Raw genomic sequence first — 26,157 nt, forward strand, 5'->3', positions numbered from 1 at the left:
CATGTCTCTGATGTATTAGTGCTCAAACTTAGCTGTATGTTGGAAGTACCTGGGAGAACTTAAACTATGCCGAGGGTGGTTTCTGCCCCACAGGTTGTGATTGAATTGACTTGGGTGGCCCTGTACATCAGAGTTGTTAAAAACTTTCCAGGTGATTCTAGTGTTTAGCCATGGGTGAGATCACTTACCTAATGTATGTTTCACAACACAGTTTTTGATCAGTAATAGCAGCTCAATAAATAAATAATTTGTAATTATTATTACCAACAGCATTTTCATCTCTGCATTTAAAATCAATACCATGAGTTATTCTTTTTCCTTCAACCTTCTCAAGAAGTAGTACATAGCATACTGTGATGCCATGCTTTATAAATTCATAGAGCTTTCTGATCAAACGGAAGAGGTGAGGTTCTTTTTATTTCCATCATCTCACTAATTTTCTAGACTGTAATATTCTTGAAGTCAGGAACTGTGCCTCAGTGTCCCCAATACTTAGCATCACACCAGACACCTATTATGTGCTTTAAAAACTACTTGTTGAACAAATGAGTAGACCCATTCATTTCTCATAAGTGAGAAAGGTAAATTAGATTGGGAACAGACAGAAACAATCCATGAATATTCTTTCCCTGCAAGTGACTGGGAACCAGGAGAACAGGAGGAATACAAGCAACAACATCGGTGTCTTTGAATTGTTTCCCACATTGTATATGTGTCTCATATTCAGGCACATTCCTTTCATTTCATTGTTGAAAATGCAGACAGAGTGAAGAGGGTGAGGCAGAAGAACAAATTCCAGAAACTACTGTCTGCCTCTTGATTTCAGGTATCTCTGAAAAACAAAATTTGGGTCAAAACCCTTGACCATACTGCTTTCATATTTATAATGGGCTCAGGACTTACTATACTCAAATATGCAAAGTAAATGTAGGCTTTAAATCTCTATAACTCATCTTCTTCCTAAACCTTTCTTATGGCTGAGAAAAATTAAAGTTAGCTTAGTGGAATAAAAATTTCTTATTCTATAAACTGAAATCATTTCATTATGTAGCTCAGTCTCTTAGAATTAAATGTTTATTTTATTAGATTTCCTCCCATCTTCTCTTTGAAGTGGCTTCTGAGTATATAGGCAGTGTGCTTTCCACTGCTTGGACAACATGGCAGAGGGTCAGAAAAGAGTTCACCTCCACCTGGAATCCTTGGGTTCCTTCCCAGTGTCTGCTGGAAGTAGGTCTAGTTTGCACCTGTATTTGTTACTGTGATGATGTTTACAGTCCCATTTTGACAGTGGGTGTAATATTCACTTGGCTTTGGTTGCATTAATTTGTTTTCAGACTCAAAGTCACCACCTGTATCTTTGGACCCCAGGTCTCTGTTCATCATCTGGCTCTGCCAGCCGCAGCACCTTCATGCCCCTGATACTCTAAGACTTTCCTAAATGTACTTCTTACTTGCAAAGACTTCCTGCATTCTCAGGTATTGCTCCAAGATGGGAATGGCGAGTAACGAGGACTTTGTTTCAGATCTTCACCCCTCCTAAGACTCTCCTCTGCTCACAATGCAACAACTGGTTGAGGAAGCGTTTTTAATGCTTGACGTCTTATCCTGACTTTTCTTTACTCTGTTGATCAGGCCCAAATAGGTCGAGCTCTAGATATCCTAGGCTAAAAAGCTTTAGAAAAGCCTATCCCTTTCACGCCTCAAAAACCTAGCTTTCAAGACTATTTTCTGGGAGCACAAAATTTATCTGTGACAGTTAACTTCTGGGAAAGACTCGATTTCTCTGAAGTTACAATGTCAACCTTGCCCAGAAAGAGCCACCTTCAAATTATTTTAGATATTTCTTCATTTATTTATTAGTTGTCGTCTCCACAAACTGTTAGTTAAAATGAAGACATTCATTTTATTAGTCTTATCAACCATTGTATCCCCACCACATAGGACAGTGATTTTTTTTCAGGAGATAGGATCATTAAACTATTCACTTATTGCAGGTATATATGGATGGATAGATGGGTATATGACTGCATATCCGTATGTGTGCATAAATGCCTGAATAGGTGGATATATGGATGAATTCATTAATTAACATTTCAGCTTTTGACTGAGAAGAAAGTAAGAAAACATAAGGAGAAAGTGAAATGGCATACATTTTATATAACTAAAATACCATCTCTGCAGACATTTGTGATAATATATTAAAATAAAAACAATAGATTTGATATTTAAAGTTTGGGATATCAGTTGGATTTATACTTACATTTATAAACACATGCTTATATAATTATGTCGACGGGGATTATAATCAAAATATAATAAGTATATCTGGATGGGATTTTGACTAATTTTTATTTTGCCATTATATCTATTTCACAGACTATTCTACCACAATTGTATTTTATTTTGTGTATAGCAGAAAAAAGCAATAATTTATCTGAAATTCTATGAGGGTGCCCGAAGAAATTGAAGTGATCCTTAATGAATTCCTCTGGGAGACAAAATGTTAATCACTGACAATCTCCTAACATAATAGTATTCAGAAAGCATTTTTTGTCATAGTGTAAACTCTGTAGACAGATGGAACCTATACAGGAAACAAAAGTAAATATTGTTAAAATGGGTGTGTTTATTTTTATATTATCCTTTCATAAAAGATGATATTTCTATTTTTCTACTTTCCGAGAGGACTAGCTAGTCTTATGTTTTTTTCTTGTTAGTAAGTTTAGCATAGTGCTATAGATTAAGACACTGATTATTTATTTATTTATATATTTATTTTGCTAATGAAAGAGAAAAAAAAATCATGATTAGCCCAGAAATGAATAAATCACGTGCCAAGTTTCATCCTGAAGTGATTTTTTTAGGAGCATAATTTATTAGAGAAAGAGATTGATAATAGGAATACTATTATATGGTATTATATACTAAAGTGCTCCTATGCCATATAGATGCTGCCTTAGCTGATTCATTAATACCTAATGAAGCCAGGCCCTTATCTTTTTCAAACTGAATTCTTCCTTTCCAATGAAGACAGGTCAAAATATTGAAGAAGCTCTGTGCTCTCCAAGTAGAAACAAAATAGATGATGCTGACATCTCCACCGGTTTAATGAGAGTGTGGCAGCAGAGGGCCACTGGATGCAGTGCTTTGTCAAAGCCAACTGAGGTCTATTTTTAGACAATGTATGTTGCCTTTTATATTCATCCCACCTTAATAGCAGGGGGAATGCAGTAAGTTCCTGAATGCTGAAATAGAAAAAGCAGGAATGAAAGCAGCTCAATTTTGATCAGCACTTAAGTCCACCTCAGTGTCACCAATTCTTTGCCTTCACTTAGACATATCTTTTTTTCTTTCATTCTTCCTTTCCTTTCTACTTTACAGTTTAGAGACTGCCTTTACCCTTTGTTTAATGTAACAGCAACCCCAGAGTTGTACCCCATTAAAATGATGTATTTTGTGACTTGGCTGTTTTATTTCCTAGAGTTCCAAGTAGCTTGTAGGGAATGCTGTTGGTTTGACTTTTTTTTTTTTTAATTTTTTTTCAACGTTTTTTATTTATTTTTGGGACAGAGAGAGACTGAGCATGAACGGGGGAGGGGCAGAGAGAGAGGGAGACACAGAATCGGAAACAGGCTCCAGGCTCCGAGCCATCAACCCAGAGCCTGACGCGGGGCTCGAACTCACAGACCGCGAGATCGTGACCTGGCTGAAGTCGGACGCTTAACCGACTGCGCCACCCAGGCGCCCCGGTTTGACATTTTTGATATATCTATTCTGATAGAATTGGGTAGGTTGTCTTGAGAAGACTTTGAATTATAAAAAAATATACTGCAACTTGCTCATGTACTAATTGTTTAAAGGTGTGAACAATTTAGTGTGCACAATCAGTACTGATAGTCTTGCCTTTAATGGAGCATATGTTAATTTTTGAGTCTGTGGATATTTGTGTCATTTTTATGAGCTTTCATTGCAGATGCTTTATTATATGTAAGTGGGAAAACTGGATTCTAGATTAGGACATCAGGATGCTTACAAAAAACCAGTTTACCACTTACTATATGTGTGATCTTTTGCAAGTAATTTCACCTTTCCGCCTTGTTTTCTTAATTGGCAAAATGGCAGCAATAATATATTAGTGAAAGATTTATGAAATGATGCTTAAAACGGTGCTTGCCTCATCATAAACAACAAATGCTAACTTATTAACTCAAAAATGAATTTTATTGCACCACTAAGTATATAAATTAATTAATTTGCATTATGAATTTAATAAAGCAACTATCATGTAAATTTAGTTTCCTATTTCCAATAAGCTAGCAGTAGTTCACTGTTTTTATTACTATGATACACTGAAGAATATACCACAAAAAAGACATAATTTTATAATCATAATGATTTTATTCCAAATATATAAATAAATATTTTGAGCAAGAATCAAATGTTACATTCCAGGTACACATTTTCTATTGTGAGATTTCAAGAGAGAACTAGATTTCCAATATGCTTTCTTAATCTGAAATTAAGTTTTAACACATACATATAATGATCAGTAAAAAATACTTATAAAAATGTCATATCTATACGGAGGTTCAAAAATTAACATACACATCATTAAAAACAAAACTAAAGTAGCAATTGATTGTAGGCATTTTAAATTGTAGTTTTTGTCCTACATAAAAGGTGATCTGTCTTCTCCACCGCTTCTTTACTGAAGATGGAATATAAAATAATGAGGTGATTGTATTAGATATGAATTGCTGTATTAAAAAGTCTCAAAATGTAGTAGCTTAAAACAACAATAAACAGTATCCTCACAGTTTCTGTGGGCCAAGATTCAGGCATGGTTTACGTAGGGGCTTATGTCTTAGAGTTTCTTATGAGTATGAAGTCAGATGTTATCTGTAGGCTTTTCAGAAGTTGTAAGGTTCAATTCCAAGGAGTCCTGTTTACAAGGCTGGGATGTTGATAGCAGTTGTTGAGGGGAGGCTTCAGTTCCTCCTCACATCTCCACTTTTTTTTTTTTTTTTTTTTTTTTTTTTTGGCTTATGACATGACTGTTGGCTTCCCCCAGAGTAAGTGGTCCAAAGAGATCCTGTGTTCATGTTGTGTGGCTGTGCGTGTGTGTGTGTGATCCAGTCATATAGTAACACTCCTGCCACATTATATTCATTAGAATGAATATAAATCCAGCCTACATTTCAGGAACAATAAATTGATCTTCACCTTTTGATGGGAAAAGTATTAAAGAAATTGTGGACATAATTTAAAATGACCACACTGATCTAATTCGGTTAAATATTGCAAAGACATTCTTTAAAAAGTTTTGTTAAAAAGAGAATATATGAAAATACTGGAAACTTGGTAAAGAATGTACTTAGCTACACAGGGATGACATAGAATAAATACTACCTTAATGTCTTAAACAGTCTTAGAATTCAACAATGTAACACTTTTAGGTATTGCCACACTCTATAAGTTTTGATAAAACATTACCTTAAAAATATATATGTGTGTGTGTGTGTATATATATATATATATATATATATCAACATATACTTTTCTGGAATATATAGGAAAATGTAATAAAATTTGACATAATTTACAAAGAAAAATAATTATAAGAACTGAGTACAGTGATAATGCAAATGCTAATCTTAATATATAACCTATTTTTCAACCGAAAATTAGTTTAGCATTTATCAGACTCATTGCTGAAATTTAAACATTCCCTGTATACAAACTTAAAAGTTGGTGTGTATTAGTTAATTAGTAATTAGTTAGTTTATTTGTTACCATCTAATATGGTTTTTCTATTTCACATATAATTTTTATTAGGCTAAGTTTATGGCAGTTATTTTCCCCACAATATGTTCATATTAGTTATTCTGTAATGTACTTTTTACATTACTTCATGTTACTTTTAAGTGATCTATGTTAGTTATGCACTTATATATCAATTACTTATATTAAGTACACATATATATACTTTTGTATTTCATTCCTATGTGGTAGTCATATGTCTTTTTTAAATAATTTTTTTAATGTTTATTTATTTTGAAAGAGAGAGTATGATCAGGAGAGGGGCAGAGAGAAAGGGAGAGAAAGAATCCAAAGCAGGCTCTAAGCTGTCAGTGCAGAGGCTGGATCTCACAAATTCATGAAGTCATGACCTGAGCCAATCATTATCAAGAGTCAGATTCTTAACTGACAGAGCCACCCAGGCAAGCCTGTAGTCATTATGTGTCTGAGATGTGAGTTAGGGGTATTCTGATCCTCAGTAAACATTGGACACAAATACAGTTTTTTAGCTATAGGAGTCTAGAGATTCCATGTTCACTGCACTTTCTGTATTTGCCCAATGAATTTCTCCACATTTATTTAGATTCCCTTACACCTGTGAGTGCTGTTTCAGTTCCCCTGTGTCATCTGGCTATATACCTTCACCCCTTTGGTGGTCCATCCTGCTACCCACATCTTCTTGTGTACCATGCATGTTCTAGTTTATCAACTTTACCAGCACTGGTCTTGTGCAAGAGAATTCGGATTCTTTGCCCCTAGACTTCTCCCTGGGCTGAGTGTCCCTCGGCCATGACAGCTGGCTGCCTCTAGAGTGATTAATGAGAAGACAAAAAGGCAGAGAGAGAAAGACACACACGTGAGCTCACGAGCGCACGCACGCGCGTGCGCACACACACACACACACACACGCACGCAGAATGTCAAAGAGAGAAGTCATAGGCTTTTATTACCTAATCGTGTAAGTGACATAGTATCACTTCTGCTGTATTCTATTGGTCACATAGATCAATGTGGGAAGGACTTTCACAAGAGCATGAACACCAGGAGGAAAGCATAATTGGGGGCCATCTTGGAGGTTGCCTACCACAGTCTGGCTTCTGGCCCCAGCGATGTAGCTCACATGTGCAGAATGTGCTCAGTATGCTCACTGGCTCTCAAAGCTACAACAGACAGAAGCATGACCTTCCAGAAATCTCCTGTCATGGTGTGGGCTTCTACTTACCATCCTTCTTATTTATTTCCATACCCCTTCCCACCACTTCCTGACATACACACACTTTCTCTCAAGATCAACCAGCCAATTGCTTGACTTATTGTGAGCGTAACAGTGCTATCTGTGCTGTGGACCCACTAAGGTCTTCATTTCTACTCCAGTTTATCTTCTCAAGAGATATTCTGCATCTAGCTATAAGGAGTTTGTTGTCCTCTGTATTTGACTCTTTTCATTCCCATATTTAACATAGTGTTTGCATATGGGCTTGCTAAATTAAAATAAATGATTATTTCAAAGAGAATAATATATACTTAAGTATGTATACTTTGTAAAATTTTTTATTAATTCCTGGTCAACAATCAAGTAAACTGAGTCAGCATAAAAAATGATGAGAAGCTAGAAATACTCTTAACTGTAATAATGGTTAATGATATATTAGAATGGAGTGGCTGTAAACATTTCATAGCAGGAACCCCTTAATTTCTGAAAAATCTCATGGAATGTCCACCCTTCCATATACAGAATTTTTCCTTTTATTTTCCATATTTTATAAATAAATAATACTTTCAATCATATATTTAAAATGCACTAAATTACTAAATGTGTTAAGAATAAGCATTCCCAGTTTTAACTGATGACCACTAATGTAAACATTTTCAGTGATGAATGGTGCCTCTACTTTTTTACTCTATTTTGTACAGTCTTTTATCGTTGTAGTTATTTTAAATAGATAACACAATAGTATATACTGGATGAGATGTCAGGCCAACATACAGCAGAATCCTATCTATCTCTTAACTTTTAAATATGGTCTCCTGGGTGGCTCAGTCGATTAAGCATCTGACTTCGACTCAGGTCATGATCTCATGGTTCATGGGTTCGAGCCCGTGTTGGGTTCTGTGCTGACAGCTCAGAGCCTAGAGCCTGCTCCGAATTCTGTGTCTCCCTCTCCCTCTGCTCTGTCCCCACTTGAGCTCTCTCTGTCTCTCTCTGTCTCTCTCTCAAAAATAAAAATTAAAATCATTAAATATGGTCTTTATTGTTCCAGTGTATTTTTGATTTTCAGATTTATAATTACCTGTGTTTCCGCATTACATGAACTATGCAACTATCCTCCATGGGCTGTGAATGAGAACGTTGATGATCAGATATACTGTACTGTATACTTAAGCCAGCTTTAGCAAAATTGTGAAGTAGTTGATCTTCCACACCTTCCCACCCTTTTTTGTGCTCTTCTTGAACATTCCCCACCTGACGTACCCCCTATATAAATATCTATATTCATATTTATGTGTATATATGCATATGTGTGTATGATATCCAGTTATGAAAGATATTTAGGTGCCAACAGAAGAAAATATGTAATAAATCACACCCTTCTCTGTATAGTTATACAAGAATGGGAGTGTTTAATATATAATAGTGCCTGAGTATTTGGGAGTCAGTCCTGAATTTGGGAGCAGGAAAGCCTTCCAGAAATCTCTAAAATATAGAGTGTATTAAAGATTGAAAATAATAGTTAATATTTTTTGAGCACTTAGCAGTATAGGCTTTATCCTAAATGTTTAAACATTCTCATTTTCTCCTTCACAAGTGCTTTGAATTACTACTATTGTTCCTTTTCCCCAAAAAAGGAATCTGATGCATAATCAAGTCAGGTTAGGCCATCACGCTCCTAACTGACAGAACTCGGAGGCTAGCCAGTCATCTTTTACCTCAGAGCTTTGACATTTTAATTTTTTTTTAACATTTATTTATTTTTGAGACAGAGAGAGACAGAGCATGAACGGGGGAGGGTCAGAGAGAGAGGGAGACACAGAATCTGAAACGGGCTCCAGGCTCTGAGCAGTCAGCACAGAGCCCGATGCGGGGCTCGAACTCACATACCGCGAGATCGTGACCTGAGCCGAAGTTGGACGCTTAACCGACTGAGCCACCCCGGCGCCCCAGAGCTTTGACGTTTTAAATACTGTTAGATACTAAGACCAGATGACCAAAACAAAAAGACAGTGATTGTTTTTCTTGAGTTTTGCCTAATTTCCCCTCCTCTTTCCCTCTCAAACACTAAAGCAAGTCTTCCACAACCTGCCCTGCAGCCCAGCCTCCACCAAATACAATTCTTCTTCTTCTTTTGTGCTGCTGGACATTACTATCACTCTTACTTCCTTTTTCTTGAGTTTGATGCTAACTTATAGAGCTTTAAGGGATCTATTCTTTCTTTTCTTTTCTGAATGTTCTCTGCTCTCAGTCTCCACTTTTCTAAGAAGTGCTGACCTACTTTGTACAATTCTTTATAAAGAAAGGTCTGGGAGTCTTGTTTCCCAGACTGCTTCAATTTCCATTTCCAGCTCCTCTGCCTACCTTAAAGTCTGATTTGGCTCCAAAGAGATAATGTATCATCTCTCTATAGTTCTAACTTATTTTTATTTTTTCTTACAGTTATGTCTTCAGTATAATGTCTTTTGTTTAGATATATGGTTACTTGTACTATTTCTGTCAATTCAAAACAGATTTACTGGATGGGTTTTTACTTATAATCACTTCCGATTTCCTCCTATTTTGCATTTTGCACCTGTGTCCACACAGAAGATGGATATTTTCAGTCAAAGCAGTGCAGTTCTATAACATGTGAGTGATGCTTATGTGTTGTGCATTATGTTTAGAAATGCCAGGTAGACATTGATAACTGACCTTAAGAAGCCCACAGTTAAATAGGACACATATATTTCAAATGAACTACAGACATAATATGCTGTTATCATTGCTGTAAAGAGAAGGTAAATCTGACCTATGCTACAGAGAAAGGACAATGAAGAGGTGGGCTTTGTAATAGGATGAGCATGATTATTGAGGGTACAAACAGAAAGGATTGATGCTATTTTATGTGGAAGAAACGTCTTTGATAATATTTCTAATACTTAGGTAGCAATCTCAAATATTTGAATGCTTTTTGAATAGCTGACTCAATTAGAATGTAAATTGTATGGGGCAGTAGAAAAGAAAGAGCCAAAAAAGTAGATTTGGGTCAGTTCGTGTAAGGTTATAAGTGCTAGTCTAAGAAGACAAGAGGAGTAGAGAACCACTGAAAATGTTAGAAGTCTACATATGTCCTTATCAAAGTCCAAGACCAAATCAAAATACACTTAAATGTGCCAATTTAAATTCATTTTCAGCAATATTATTTGTAAGTGAATACACCAGAAAAGTCATCCTGGAAAGGTAGGTATTTTTCTAAAACTTTGTGGTCTATTTCACTAAACTTGGTCATTCACAATCATGATTTTTATTATCAAATAATGTTCAATTCAGTTATGTTTTTTCTATGATGATGGCTTTGGTGAAAAAAGAAATATTGATAATTAGTATGAATAGTACCAACAACCCAGTCAATTTAGATGATTCAAAACAGGATAATGGAGTTGGAGTGGTTGTGCTTAAGTGATATTACACATGCACAATAAGAAAGTTTGTTGCTTAAAAGACTATTGTTAAGACTAATATGAGGTATGAACTTCTGCATAGCCCAGGAAATTATTGGAAATATGTTTCTGGGGCCACTTTAGAAAATGTGGGCATCATTTGTATTCTTTTCGTAATTGAATCCTTGAGAACGGGCAAGAGAGTAGACAATAGAGGAGAAACCCACAAAAGACAGGCAAAAGGATTAGGACTAGGAAGAAAACCAAGAAAGAAAAGAGAGAACAAAAGTCAAACAGACAATAATTTGAAGTGCAGAGAGTAGTCAACTATGATGATTGTTTTATAGACATCAGTAAAAAGAGCAGTGAAAGTAGAATCAGTTTTGGAAAATAAGAGGTTTTTGGAGACCTTGAGAAGGGCACTGAACACATTTTAAGGATTAAAGAAAGGATTCTTGAAGTGTACAGAATAATCTATACATTCCATTAGTATGCATGGACTTTGTGAGTCTGTCAATCATAATTAGGTGATAGTGCAACAAATATAACCCATGATCAATATCCAGATGAATATCAAAAAAGTGTAGTATGCCTTCAAATTCATGCACAAACAAGAAACAGAAAGGTTCAATCACTCCTTATCTGAAGTCATATCAAGAGAATTGAAATAGATAGCTTACTATATTAGAAAATGTTTTGCTCCTATTCTTGATACTAGCTATTATTTTATCTTCATGTATTGCTTATCCTTGTGTGTCTCCAGAGCCAATTTATACAGTTTAAACTACTATAGATGTCCTATGTCAATGAGAGTGGCCACAAGGACACTCCAATTTACTTTATGTTTATATATGAAAATTAAATAGAAGTCTGGCTTTTATTTTCAAGTAATCAATATGGCAGCATATGATATTTTCCAAGTGAATTAAGTACTATTAACTGTTTCAAAAAACTGAAGTTTGCCAAGAGCTAAGGCAACTGAAAAACAGTTACAGAGAAGGCTGTAAGACTTGGGGTAGTTCTTAAAGGAGGAAGGCATGTAATGAAGGCATTGCAGATAGAACCATGGCACAGAGAGGAAAATGTGCTTAGGATGTTCAGAGACTGTATTAATTTTCTAAGACTGCCATATCAAAGTACCACAGATCAGGTAGCTTAAATGACAGAAATTTATTGTTTCAGGTTCAGGTGTTTAGAAGTCTAAAATCAAGGTGTTGGCAAAATGGGTTCCTTCTAAGGGCTTCAGGGAAGAAATTTGGCTTCTACTTCTCCCGGTTTCTGGTGGTTTGCTGGAATTTTTGGCATTCCTTGGCTTCTACTGTGTCATTCTGATTTCTGCCTTTATGTTCACATGCTGTTTTCCCTGTGTGTGCATGTCTGTGTCCAAATTTCTCCTTTTAATACGGATACCAACCTTACTGGATTACAGCCTCCCCTCCCCGCCCCCACTCCAGTACGACCTAATACCAATTGGCTACATCTGCAAACACCCTATTTCCAAATAAGGGAACTTTCTGATATATTGGGATTAGGACTTCAACATGAATTTTGAGGGGACGCAATTCAACTTATAACAGAACTCAATGAACAAATCATTTTGACCAAAATAAGGGCTCATGCAGAAGAGACCTGGTGTCAGAGGGAAATCTGGGGCCAGAAAAGGGAGAATCTAGAAATTTAAATGATCAGACTTTATCCTGAAGACAGCTAACACTACTGCTTTTCCAAAATTATTGTAGCCCCCAAGGCCTTTCTCCAAACACAGTGTCAAAAAGAAGCACAGTATATAAATTGGGTAAAAAGCGGAGCCTCTCTGGTTGTAGTCTGATGTGAGATCTATGGCTCTCCACAATCTTGTCCCCCCTCATCTCTGTGACAGTTATGGGAAATTTTAAGGCTCCCTGAGCAGAATTTGAAAACTTCCGCTTCAGAGGATTAATCTAGAAAAAAACAAGTTAGACACAGCGGAAAAGGAGACCTAAATAGATTACTGCACTGCTGCAGAAATGAGAAAATGAGGCCACTTAGGTGGTGCCAATGAGAAAGGGAAAGTTAATGACTCTACTAATGCAAGTGGTACAGTTTGTACAAGTTCGAATAATAATGTGACGGTGGCTATAAGAAGGAATACGAATAAGATGATTAATATTTTTAATTAATAAATGATTACAATATATTAATTTCTACTCCATGTCAAGCTGTGTCCTACTTGTTCAAGTTCATTAAGCTAATACACTGGGATTTGAAAATAAAGCTGGTATGGGAATCTTGACTTCAAAACCTCTTTTCTTTATTACAGATCTTACTTTCACTCAAAGATCACACTAATATTTTGAATGTAGGTGACTAAAGAGATTTTCAAAACCATTTGCAGAATTGTGGCATGTTTGTGTTTAAAGAAAAAGTAAATTCTCTTTTACCACCTTAATTTGAGATAATGGTAAAAGCACTAAGAAAAAATGCCTTGGGGGGCATCACAGGCATGAGAACTGTGTTCAAGACAGATGTCCTGTGTGACCCCACTTCTGTCAGCTGCTCCACTACACTTGAGTCTCAGATTCACAGGACTCAGCGTATAGTTGAATTCATGACTGATAATTATTGAAGCAACATATTAAGGATACAGAGCTGGATGAGTAAGGGAGCAAGATGTATCAGCTTGCTTCTGGAGAGACCCACGTGCACTCTTCCTAGGCTCTCCCCCCTAAAGGTATCACACCAAGTATGCTCTCCACTAAATGTGGAGACACACTTATAGTGTTTCCTCCCAAACAAGTCCATCGGAGACAGAGTTTAAAGAATTTTGTGGGAAACCATGATTATATAGGCAGTCTGCCTACTCACAGCTATCAAAATTCTAGACTCCCAGAAAGAAACCAGTTGTTAGCCATCAACCACATTGTTTGTATAGTCTAATGAGGCTAATATGGTAAAACAACCTTATCAGTTACTGACAGAAAGACCAGTTTAAAAGCCAAGTTCCCAGATGCCAGCCCACACCCATCTCTATCAGCAGATTCTCCTAAAACACAGACTGTCATGCTCTTTCCTGCACATCGTTTAAAAAGGAATCTGGTGTTGGGGTGCTTGGGTGGCTCAGTCAGTTAAGCATCCGACTATGGTTTAGGTCATGATCTCACAGTTTGTGAGTTTGAGCCCCATGTCAGGCTCTGTGCTGACAGCTCAGAGCCTGGAGCCTGCTTCGGATTCTGTGTCTCCCTCTCTGTCTTCCCCTCCCCTAATCACACCCTGTCTCTCTCTCAAAAATAAAGAAACATGAAAAAAATTATTAAAAAAAAAGAATATGGCATTGCTCATAAAAGCTAAATGACATGTAAGATATAAAATGAGAAAAGCAGATGAATAAGAATTAATTCTTGGTTTATTATCATAACAAGGAGCTCAACGGTCTATAAAATTTGGTGATAAATTGATTCTAAAGTTTGAGGTGATGAGGAGAGTTAAGCTATATAAAGCTAAATTATTTAAGGAATCAAATTTGTCAATTATCAACCCCTGAAAATGAAAGAAAGATTGTAAGGTACAAAAATTTAAGAATCAGTCTGAAGATATTAGAGGACATCAAATACTAGGCATATTGTAACCGGAAAAATATTTTAATAGCACATCTCACTAAAAAGAGGTCAGGAAATTGCATTCAATTTTTCCCAGCTTTTAGAACACTATAATATGCACTTGCCTTTTGCTTCCCAGTTTAATTCTTGAATTGTTAGATTGATATATGGACCATATTTTTGAATGCATACCAAAGGCTAAAGGAAAATATGACTTCTGTATATTGTGCTAAAACACTAAATTTAAAAATTCATTTTATAGTGTGTTCACAAATTCTGTTTTATAGGTACAAAAGTAATAGGATAACTTACCAATTTACTATTATAGTGACATAATTTGTGCATTTTTATTGTTTTTGGTCATGGTATTTTACATTTAAAGAACTTGCATGCTAGCATCTATTTCTGTAACAATATCCATATTTATATCTGTATCATTATCCATCCCCACATCAGATTTTCATGTTGTTAAATGCTAGTTTTATTAGAGATTTAAAAAAGAAAGAAAAAGATTAGTTTTCCTTTGATCCCACATTTCTCCTCACAAAAATTTTAATGGTACTATGTATATATACATGTGTGTGTGTGTGTATATATATATATATATATATATATATATATAATGTTCATTAAGAGACTAGCTAAAGAATATGGCAATAGTATAATAGTGTCCTAACAAAGGTAATCGGTCATATTGCCTTTGACAGATTTCACCTATAGAATCTCAAGAACCCTAGTATCCTTCAAATCAGTTCTGCCTCGGAAAATCTTCAGCATATGTATCAAATGAGACCCTAAATACAGTACTGGAGATTGGTTAACACACACTACCCTTACTCAGAAATGACTACTCAGTTGCTACCTTGATGTCTTTTCTGTTCTGAGCTATGTGAGTTCACAGCCTCTTGCTAGATTCCTTTACTATTTCTGAACATGGTCTTTGTAAGACTAGTGTGCTCTGTTGATACATTTCAGATTGTTCCTACTTTTTTTAATGCTTCCACAAATATATATATATATATATATATATATATATATATATATATATATTTAAGTTTTAAAAAATGTTTATTATTTACTTTTGAGAGAGAGACAGAGCATGAGTGGGGAAGGGGCAGAGAAAGAGGGAGGCACAGAATCTGAAGCAGGCTCCAGGCATGAGCTGTCAGCACAAAGCCCGATGCAGGGCTTGAACCCACAGACCATGAGATCATGACCTGACCCAAAGTCGAATGCTTAACCAACTGAGCCACCCAGGCACCCCTCACACAAATATATTTATTTGTGCTATAACACAAAACAGAAATTCCAGAAAAACTTTGTGCTTTGAAAAAAATGTTCAAATAAAAAGATTTTTTGGAAAAATATGATTGAGAATAGAGTGTTCATAACCCATGCAACTTTATTACTACAGTATTAACAAGACTAATAACAATTCTAGCAAAAATAGTACCACACTTTAAAATGCATGCAAACTTCCTAGTAAACCTAAATTACAATGTATAAAAAATACTTTTTTCTAAAAAGCAAGGTAAGGATGTACATAGCTTGATATGAAAGAATTCTAAGGAAGGACTTAGATCTCTAAACTGTGGAATCAAAGAATAAACATCCAGAATTTCAGAAATCTTCACAAGAATGACCAACTCAGAGTATGTGGCCAATCTGTGCCAAAAGAAAAAAAAACAGGGGATGAGTGAGCATGGTGTACTATATTGTATTCTTCCACAACTTGCTGCATTAAGCCATGTAATATACTTTGCTTTCAGAAGCAGTATTTAGTGACACACAATATTAACACTTTGGGAAAATTATACAATAAAATGATTCTTCTATTTACCAAAAATACATGCACTGATTTTTATTATACAAGTATGCATTAAAACAGTAATTTCTAACTTGTAGAATACATTATGTTAAAAATCATGTTTGAGTACAACAATTGATATAACAAATCATTGCTGAATTCTGTGCTCTGGCTCTTTGTTCTTTGACAGTTTTTCTTAGAGTCCTTCTACCTTAAGACTAAAGCACAAGTTACAAAGGTTTAGCCAGAAACCTATCCAAAGACTGTCTTCAAAATAAACTCTTCCTTTTCGCAACCAATTCTTGTTCCTACACCAAATTTTACAGCTCAACCCTCTCTTCCATCAAAAAGATTCCTCAAACTACTAAGTAGTTTCAAGTAAGTTTTATCAGCCCTCTAAAAGCATCCTGGGTGCATCTGAATTTATGGTAGTCACATAACACAGATCTTCATTCTAGGATTTGCACCCCACATTCAAAATTAGACTGCTCCACACCAATGTTGTTTGGCAAGTTATAAAGAACACATGTTTTCTAGTAACTTCTATAGTATTCAAGTCCACAAACATTCAGCAGGTGCCTGCAATGACCTTGGCATTATAGATGCATTGTAGATGTAACCTAGTATACACACTAGGTTATTTTCCAGCCAGTCCACCCAGTTGTTTAAACCATGCTGTAACTACAACACAACACAGGCAATAATGCGGAAACTAACACCATGAATACAGTTTTTGAAGGAAGACACATTCACTATTCCAACCTACAGTAGCATGCAGTCATTTTTCTCCATCCCTGTTCTCCAAAATAATGATGTAGTTCTCTTGATCTGCCTTCATTTTCCTCCATCTTCTTAAAGATGAGTTGGTGGTGAATTCTTTTTCAAAAGTCACTTTTGACAGTGGTCATATAACAAGATAGTGCATGAATGACAGGGATGGAAGTCACAGAGAATAATTGGGATGAAATTTTGGAAACTCCATCTAGGGTCAACTTCCATGACAACCCTTCATTGATTTCCCTGTATCAAAAGGAAAGGAAAATAAAATCAAATGCTATCTTTGGCAATTTGGGACTTCATAGAGATGATTGCAGGGTACAATACGAAAGAACAAATCTGACGCTATAGAAAATTTGAAACAATTCTTCATCTCACAAACACACATGGTAGCACACCAGTCATTCATTAATCACTAGGTAAGTTTTATAAATATGGTCTGTTTAATCTAAAGGTGTCCGTGTCCCTGATGCAAGTTTAAAGTACAGGAAGGAGCATTTGCGAAGCTTCAATTCATTGTGTACCCTTTCTCAACATCCCTTTGCTCTGGGGAATTTCTCCTCTTAACAGTATGTCCTGTAGGATATGCCTGTGCTGTTGCCTTAAATGTCCAGCTTCTATGTTTTCGCTAGACCAGGTATGTGAACTGGTTCCTGCTTCTAGGACTCAGGCAACAGACAGGCAACCACTTCAGCAAGTGTTTAACCTAAGCAAGCATATTTGTTAATGAGAGAGCTGCTTAAATGCACCCTCCTGATACCTGCAGCAGTTTTCTAAACTGCTGTTTTTGGGCTGCTTCTGTCAAGGAAAAGCCCTCTCCACCACATTCCACTTTACGACTGCTTTACAATCCCTGAGGTTAGCCAACTGCCAGGTGATGCGGGGGGGAGGGCCGGGGGGGGCAGGGAGTGTCAGTGTTGTTAGGGAAGCCTAAGGTTATTTCTCTGACTCCTCTTTATAGGGAAAATAACATACTCCAGCCCAGTCTTACTCTCTAACTGCAAACTAGAGCTATGGTTTTGATACAGAAATGGAATGATCTAGAGAACTGAAGATCCTTACCAATGTCTAATTGCACTCAAAGGGTCCACTTTGCGTGTCATCCTTGCGCAGGGGCCATGCTAATCTTCTCTGTATCGTTCCAATTTTAGTATATGTGCTGCCGAAGCGAGCACAAGGGTCCACTTTGTTAACCAGGTCTAGATTGATACTCTGATGCTCATTAAGCAAACATAATATCCACTTCAACATGATATCCACCAAAAGGATATTTTTGGTTTTCTTCATAAACTTCCAGTCTTATTCAAGCATCCCATTGACCTCAACCAAATTTAAATAAATTCATACTTTCCCTGGTCACCCTTTGATATCTGAAAATTACTAGATTTATTTGAAATAAAACCATTTTTATTGAATATATTAGATTGCTCTTTGTATGTTTTTAAACATTTATTTAAGTAATCTCCACCCCCAGTGTGGGTCTCAAACTCATGACCCTGAGACCAAGTGTCTCATGTTCTTTCAACTTAGCCAGCCAGGTACCCCCTGGATATATTACTCTGATTGACCCACTTAATGTGGTCCAAAAATATTGTAATTGAGTATTTATAAGACCTTAAGCCTAAGCATATAACAGCTTAAGACTACTGTGAAGACCTGATTTTACTGAAGCTTAAGGACTAATGGAGGAAGACTACAATGAGCAGAATCTAGAACCAAATTAAAATAGAATATCAGAAAAGTTAGTATGCTTTTTTTGGGAATGGAAACATCCCTCTGCCAGAGACAGGCCCAGGTTTTCTGGGCCTGAAGCTCATACAAGTTGTGTACTTCTGTTAGAAAAGGGATACACAATTATGAATGCAAATTTGACCCCAGTGTGTTGGAGGAACTTTTGCAGATGGGAGGCCCTTATGTTTGTTTCATTAACTTCTCTCTATGCTTTTTACTCATCCTTGCCCTTGCCTCTGAATTCTAGGAGTCCCTATCCTCTCTTAGAATCAATTGTGAAGGGATAACTAAGATTTCCTTTTTACATCCTTGTCTCAAATTCTCCCAATGAAACCAACTCTTCCCTTTCATAAGGCAAAGCATTTTCCAAAAACAAAGTCCCGTTTACTTTTAAGGCACTTCCTTATCCCCATTCCCATAGTTAAATCATAAAATATAGATGCACTTATTTTTTATTAAACGACATTAAAAAATTAATGTGAACTCATTAGCAGTGGCTGGCATAGTATACATACATGATAAACAATACATCATTGTGGTGATCATGTTGTTAGTACCTGTAACAGTAGCACTAATAGTTGTTTAATATCAATAGTGGTAATTAGCATTAGATTTGCAGAACAGAGCATATTTTATTTTTTCCATATGCCTCTGCTCCAGGACATAGCTATATCTATGCTTTTGAAGTCCTTATTGTTGGCAGTAATGGGAAACAGGAAATAATATGAACTTTTGTAAACTCCATATCTTTTTCATTATTTTAACCCTAATTAGTACAAAGCCTGTGCTTTCAGGCACACCAACCTCTGAAGGAACAAACACAGACTCTTTAGAAATAAATCCAGTCTGAGACTCATCTTGAAAGTTTGTTATGTGAGTTAGTGTTTCAGGAAGCTCATGGCATAAAGGTTGAAGTCGGAATAGGGCCTGTCTGGGGAGAAGGTAGGAGAAAATGTCACACTTCACCCTCAGTCTTTGTGGATGGAGAGAATATAATTAATCTTGGTGTTCCCTCTGCAGTCAGTAGGATAACTATGCTGGGTCTACTTAAGTATTGAGGAAGACTTAATATTCATGTCATAGTGTTATTGTTTAATGAAGGATGTGGCACTTGAGGTATACTTCGAACTTTTATATGAATATGGATACATGAAAATAGAAGACTATAGGCAGAAACAATAGTAATAGGGCAAGAATTAATGAGAAACCTAGAGCAAACACTAACTGGCAACACAAATTGGATATACTTGGATAGCCTCTGGGTTTCCTCCTTAAGTCTGTGTTGTTGTTGATGTTATGTTGTTATTGTTGCTAGGTGTTGTGGTTGTTGGCACTACAATCAGCAGTCCTGTTTGGAGTGCCCTGGTCATACCACCTTTAGGCAATCCCACCTTCTTATCGAATAATGTTTGCCTATTTTAATTTTAGCCTAAGCAAAGTGCAATTAGGAAATAAATCGGCTTCCAAATTGAAACACATCCCAAAGCCAACTCTAAATGATTTTGGAATCATTCAGTATTTAGGATGATCCACATCAATACTTCCTTCCAATTACATGGCTAAACAAAGGTAATTTAAAACACAATCTGTATGAATTTGGCATATTTAATCATTAAGGTGGGAGCTGGGTTGAATTACCATTGATAATGAAAACCCTTATATATCTATATTACTGGGCAAGCTAACAATTTACTAAGATTAATCAAGAATATTGAAAATATTAAAGTCATCTTTTAAAACACATTTGACCTATTAAAGTGATCTGTTTTGCTACAAACCATAGCAAAATTCTACAACCCTACATATCAATAAAAATAACCAATATATTTTATCAAATGCGAATAAATCTATACTGATGGTAATATAGTTTGCCTCTGTCCTCTGTCTCTGAGGTCTATTCATTTTTTTTCTTTTCTCTTAGAACCTGTACGAACTGTTACTTTGGAAGGGGACATGAGGGAAGTGGCAGGAGTAAGGGTAGGATTTAGCATTTGCTCTGGAAATATTTTGTAAGATAAGTCATCCAAAGGAAACTGCTTATGGTTTTAATCATTGGCTCTTTGAATAGATTTTTTAAAGAAGAAATTTCAAGGGCGTCTGGATGGCTCAGTCGCTTGGGCATCAGACTTCGGCTCAAGTCATGACCTCATGACCTGTTTTTGAGTTCAAGCCACTCATCAGGCTAGCTGCTGTCAGCACAGAGCACACTTCAGATCCTCTCTGCCCCTACCCCACCTGAACTCTCTTTTTCAAATGTTTTTTCAACATTTATTTATTTTTGAGAGGCAGAGCGAGACAGAGCATGAGTTGAGGAGGGGCAGGAATGGGGGGGGTGGTGGACACATAATCCAAAGCAGGCTCCGGGTCTGAGCTGTCAGCACTATGTGGGGCTCAAACGCACAATCTGGGAGACCAGCTCATGACCTGAGCTGAAGTTGGATGCTTAACTGACTGAGCCACCCAGGCGCCTCATGAGCTCTCTTTTTCAAAAAATAAATAAATAAATAAATAAATAAATAAATAAAAAGAAATTTCAAATTTGGCTATGGATTTTCTTAAATATGTTTTTAAGCAATCTATTTATGAAATACATATAATCATCGATGGTCATTAAAACTATAGGAACTCTTCTGAAAACTTAACATGTTTATTATTTGTCTTCATGATGTCTAGGAATATCATAAGGAAACAATTTTGTATTCTAATAGGTATACTTCAGAGTGCATTGACCTCTGATCCATGACAGTTTAGTTTAGTAGTACAATAATTATAACCACAGACTTTGTCTTCAGAGACCTAGATTGGAATATTATTAATTGTGTGATACTGGCTAATTTATTGACCTCCCTAATCCTCAATTATTTTCACAATTAAATGGGGATAATAAATCACAGCTATGGTTGTTAAAATTAATAAAAGTTAATACTTAGGACAAGTACTTGACTTTCATAACTATTCAACTAAGCTGAGATACCATTATTGCGTTTTTCCCGATGCTATTATGCTATTATGACTAGTAGGAAAAGTATACATAATAATGCACATAAATCAATTAGCACAAAGCCTGCCTTGCTGAAAGCACTCAATAATTATTATTGTTATCATAAAATGTAAAATGCTTAGTACTGAATGCAGTAGGTATTCATGAACTATCAGTTTCCTCCTGCTTTCCTATGCAACGAACATACACATACACTGGGGAGGCCACGTGTTTTAGACCAGAGTGTCATTTTCTTTCCCGCTGAAGAGACCTACATTTCTGTCATTCCTCTGCAACTTCCCATCTATGTAACTTGTACAATAGTAATAATGAATACTTGAAGGTAACATTGGGAAAGACTTTGGAATGGGCCTCGATGGGTGTCTTCAATTGAAAATTGGTTGTTTTCTAAGCACGGTCTCTTATATTGTCTCATTGCAATGGGTCTCTGTACCTCTCATTATCTTGGAGCTATTTTACAACACTGTACATTGTAGGTAACTGATAGCAATTCACATCATTATTTTCCATACACATGAAAATAAAATGTTCTAACAAAATATGACTGACTTCCCTCCCTCTTGTAAAATACATGTTTTGTATTATTTGTAAATAAACTATAATATTTAGTGAGTTTGTGTGTGTGTGTGTGTGTGTGTGTGTACGTAACTATGGTTTAATTCTCCTTAGAACAGTTGTAATATCTTACTGACTCCCTCATTAATTGGTGAATTAAATAAAATCTTTGGCCCATATTCATTTTATATTTGTATGTGAATTATAATGATATGATTGTACTTGCTTCTAAAAATTATCCTTTTACATATTCAATATATTTTAACTACTCTCACTGTCAGAACTATTCTAAACAATTTTTATTTCATGTGTTAACCTTAGAAGTCAGAAATGCTACACTCTGGATGCATGGCATTCTTTTAAAAGACTTATAACAGATGTGCTCAGTCCAGTGTACCGTATAAGGCCAAGATTGTGAATATGGTTGAAATAATAAGTTTAGAATCTTCAGTTGTTCAACCATGGGAAAATCACTTATGTTTCCTCTTCCCAGAAATGGAGATAATAATCTCTGCTTCGTAGGATTGTTGTTGAGATTGATTGCGATAGTGGAGACATGCAGTTAGCTTGGTACCAAGCACTTCAATGAACAGCAGTTATCCCTGTTATGGAAATTCAGTGTGTGACCAGGCAGTCCATTTCACTGCTTAATAGTTCTCATATTTAGCAGGTGTTTCTTACAAGGAGTTCTAACCTTGTCTGCCGTAACTTTCATTTTCTAGTTTGCTTGTTTGTTTCGTTTGGTTTTATGTCATTTTACTACTTTCCGCATGACCATGGTTCAAAGTTTTTAATACAAATGTTATTTCTATTCCCAATAGCTCTTTCAAGGTAAATATCCCTTTTTCCCTTATGTTTTTAATATTGTATATTTCCAAGATTCTTTATGTTCCTGGTTATCCTGTAGTTTGTAAAATTTACCCTCAAAGTACTGTGCCTGGAACTTGAGATTCTTTATTTTTTTAATATTTACTTATTCTTGAGAGAAAGACAGAGTGCAAGTAGGGGAGAGGCAGAGAGAGAGGGAGACACAGAATCCGAAGCAGGCTTCAGGCTCTGAGCTGTCAGCACAGAGCCCAACGAGGGGCTTGAAGTCACAAACTGTGAAATCATGACCTGAGCTGAAGTTGAACACTTAACGGAATGAGCCACCCAGGCACCCCTGTGGCTAAACCTTAACACCAAAAGCTCCTTGTGATCTGAACTAAAATGCAGTGTTGAACCAACATTTATCAAAGCTATTTTTTTCAGGAATTCAATCCAAAAATACTTTACATTTATTAAAAAAACATTTTTAATGTTTATTTATTTTTGAGAGGGAGACAGAGCACAAGCAGGGGAGGGGCAGAGAGAGAGGGAGACACAGGATCTGAAGCAGGCTCGAGGCTCTGAGCTGTCAGCACAGAGCCCCATGTGGAGCTCAAACCCATAAACCATGAGATAGTGACCAGAGCCTAAATCAGATGCTTAACTGACTGTGTCACCCAGACTTCCCAATACTTTACATTTATCAATTTGGATATATTTTTGGCTAATTTTGAGCTTTTTATAGCCAACTACATCTTTTTTCCCACCTTCTCTCTCTCCCTCTCTCTCTCTCTCCCTCTTTTACTTGCAAGTTTGGCATTTTGAATCAAACGTTAGAAATTTATATGTATCACTTATGATAACAGAGATAGTCAATTATATTATGTAACACATTTAACACACAAGACAACCCTTGGAAGTAGTTACTCTTATGGATTTAGATCAAGTATATGCAGCACATATTATTCCTTTTGGGTACATAGGAGGTACTCAATAAATGTTACAAGTTTCTTTTAGTCATTGAGCACTTACCCTCTAATTTGATGCTTCCCTAATCACTGCCATGGGAATCTCACAGGTCGGTGACCTGAGATGCAGTCTAATCTCCATCAGGCTAGCCTCAGTTGACCTGTTGCCTATGGAAAGAAAGTAGCATCCATTGTTTAGGTATTTCTTATCACTTTTTTTTTTCCAGTGGGAAAAAGTATCAAGTCAGAGTTCTCAGTCTGTAGTTAGTTTACTTCCAGCTTGATGCTGAAGATCAATTTACACTAGTCACCTTAACTATGCAGAGTTTTAGAGTCCTACTCCACGGTGCTACTATTTCTCCCATTTAAATGTTTAAAAGAACTTTTGGAAATATCAAACCACTTTTCTTTTCTTCAAAATCAATTAGCAGATCTTCCAGAATAATAAGGTATATAATTCTAGAAAAATATTAAGAAGGCCTAAGTGTCCTTTTTGAAAGCAAGGTAAATGAAAAGATCTAGTTTGTTTAAGCAGAAATTTCTGGATCAGTTGTTGTCTTCTGTAGGGAATTATGTCTTTCAAAAAGATTTGTCCTGGGGGCGCCTGGGTGGCTCAGTCGGTTAAGCGTCCGACTTCAGCTCAGGTCACGATCTTGCGGTCTGTGAGTTCGAGCCCCGCATCGGGCTCTGGGCTGATGGCTCAGAGCCTGGAGCCTGCTTCCGATTCTGTGTCTCCCTCTCTCTCTGCCCCTCCCCCGTTCATGCTCTGTCTCTCTCTCTCTGTCTCAAAAATAAATAAACGTTAAAAAAAAAAATTAAAAAAAAAAAAAAAGATTTGTCCTAATCCCAATCTATAGTACCTATGAATGTGACCTTATTTGGAAATATGGTCTTCTCATGTATAATTAAATTAAAGATTTCAAATATTCTGGATTCAGAGTGGTCCCTAAATTCCAATGACTGGTATCTTTACATTTTATTAAAGTTTTATTTAAATTCCAGTTAGTTAACATACAGTGCAATAGTAGTTTCAGGTGTAGAATTTAGTGAGTCAACATTTCTTTACAACACCTAGTACATCACAACAGATGCACTCTTTAATCTCCATTAATTATTTAACCCATCAGCCCCCTAACTCTCCTCTAGTAACCATCTATTTGTTCTCTAGTGTTAAGAGTCTGTGTCTTTGTTTTCCTCTCTTTTTTCTACCTATGTTACTTGTTTTGTTTTGGTTCTTTAATTCCATATATGCATGAAATCATATGCTAAGTGAAATAAGTAGGTCAGAGAAAGAAAAATACTTTACAAGAGAAAAGAAAGGGGGGTATGATCACACATCACACAGGAGAGAAGGCTATGTGAATATGGTGGCAGACTGGAATTCTACTGCTACCAACCAAGGAACACCGGGAGCCACCGGATGCTGGAAGACTCAAGGAAGAATTCTCCCCTAGAGCCTTCAGAGGCACTGGAGGCCTGCCAACACCTTACTCTGGGACTTCTAGCCTCCAGAACTGTGAAAGAATAAATTGTTGTTTTAAGCCACCAGATTTGTGGTAATTTGTTGCAATAGCTCCAGGAAATGAGTATATTTTCCATAGACACTTTTAGTTAACTACAATGATAAAGAAATAGCATCAACTTTCTGTCTAACTTTTCTGGTTCTACATTTAGCAATTGTAAAAATGAGGTAATCTGTTACAGAGGCAATTTACTCTGTTTTCCAGCCTTATTTAAAGTGTCATTTACTTTTACACATTAGTCTCTCATTTTACAAGATTTAAATATATAGCATGAGCAGGGAAAGGGCAGAGAGAGGGGGTGAGAGAGAATCCCAAGGAGGCTCCACACCCATCAGTACAGAGCCCAATGTGGGGCTCGATCCCACAAACTGCAAGATCATGACCTGAGCTGAAATCAAGAGTTGGCCACACAATCAACTGAGCCACCCAGGTACCCCTCATTTCACAAGATTTTATTGAGTACCTTCAAATACATTACGATTCTGTGGTGAAAAAACAAAACACACACACACACACACACACACACACAAATGCCTGCTTTTTTTTTTTTTAAATTTTTTTTTTCAACATTTTTTTATTTATTTTTGGGACAGAGAGAGACAGAGCATGAACGGGGAGGGGCAGAGAGAGAGGGAGACACAGAATCGGAAACAGGCTCCAGGCTCCGAGCCATCAGCCCAGAGCCTGACGCGGGGCTCGAACTCACGGACCGCGAGATCGTGACCTGGCTGAAGTCGGACGCTTAACCGACTGCGCCACCCAGGCGCCCCACAAATGCCTGCTTTGATGGACCTTATATTCTAGGGAAGGGTTGATAGAAAATAATAGTAGATTGTAATGTCATTAGCAGAGTGAGGAAAAATAGGATCATATGGAGGGATATGATTATAAATTAAAAAGAAAAGCACAGACTTGAATGAGGTGACATTTAAAAAAAAAAAGTTTAGAAGGAGGTAAGTGAGTACAAAATGATCATGTCCAA

The 26,157-nt window shown here is 36.4% G+C and overlaps 1 protein-coding gene and 1 pseudogene across 34 annotated transcripts in view; one reads left to right on the top strand and one right to left on the bottom strand.

Moving 5' to 3' along the window:
- Positions 1–26,157, top strand: part of PTPRD (protein tyrosine phosphatase receptor type D) — a 2,222,827-nt gene that overhangs the window by 475,110 nt on the left and 1,721,560 nt on the right. The window lies entirely within an intron of this gene.
- Positions 17,667–17,765, bottom strand: LOC131492322 (U6 spliceosomal RNA; annotated as a pseudogene).

This window comes from Neofelis nebulosa, chromosome 12 (assembly GCF_028018385.1).
Source record: "Neofelis nebulosa isolate mNeoNeb1 chromosome 12, mNeoNeb1.pri, whole genome shotgun sequence".
NCBI lineage: Eukaryota > Metazoa > Chordata > Mammalia > Carnivora > Felidae > Neofelis > Neofelis nebulosa.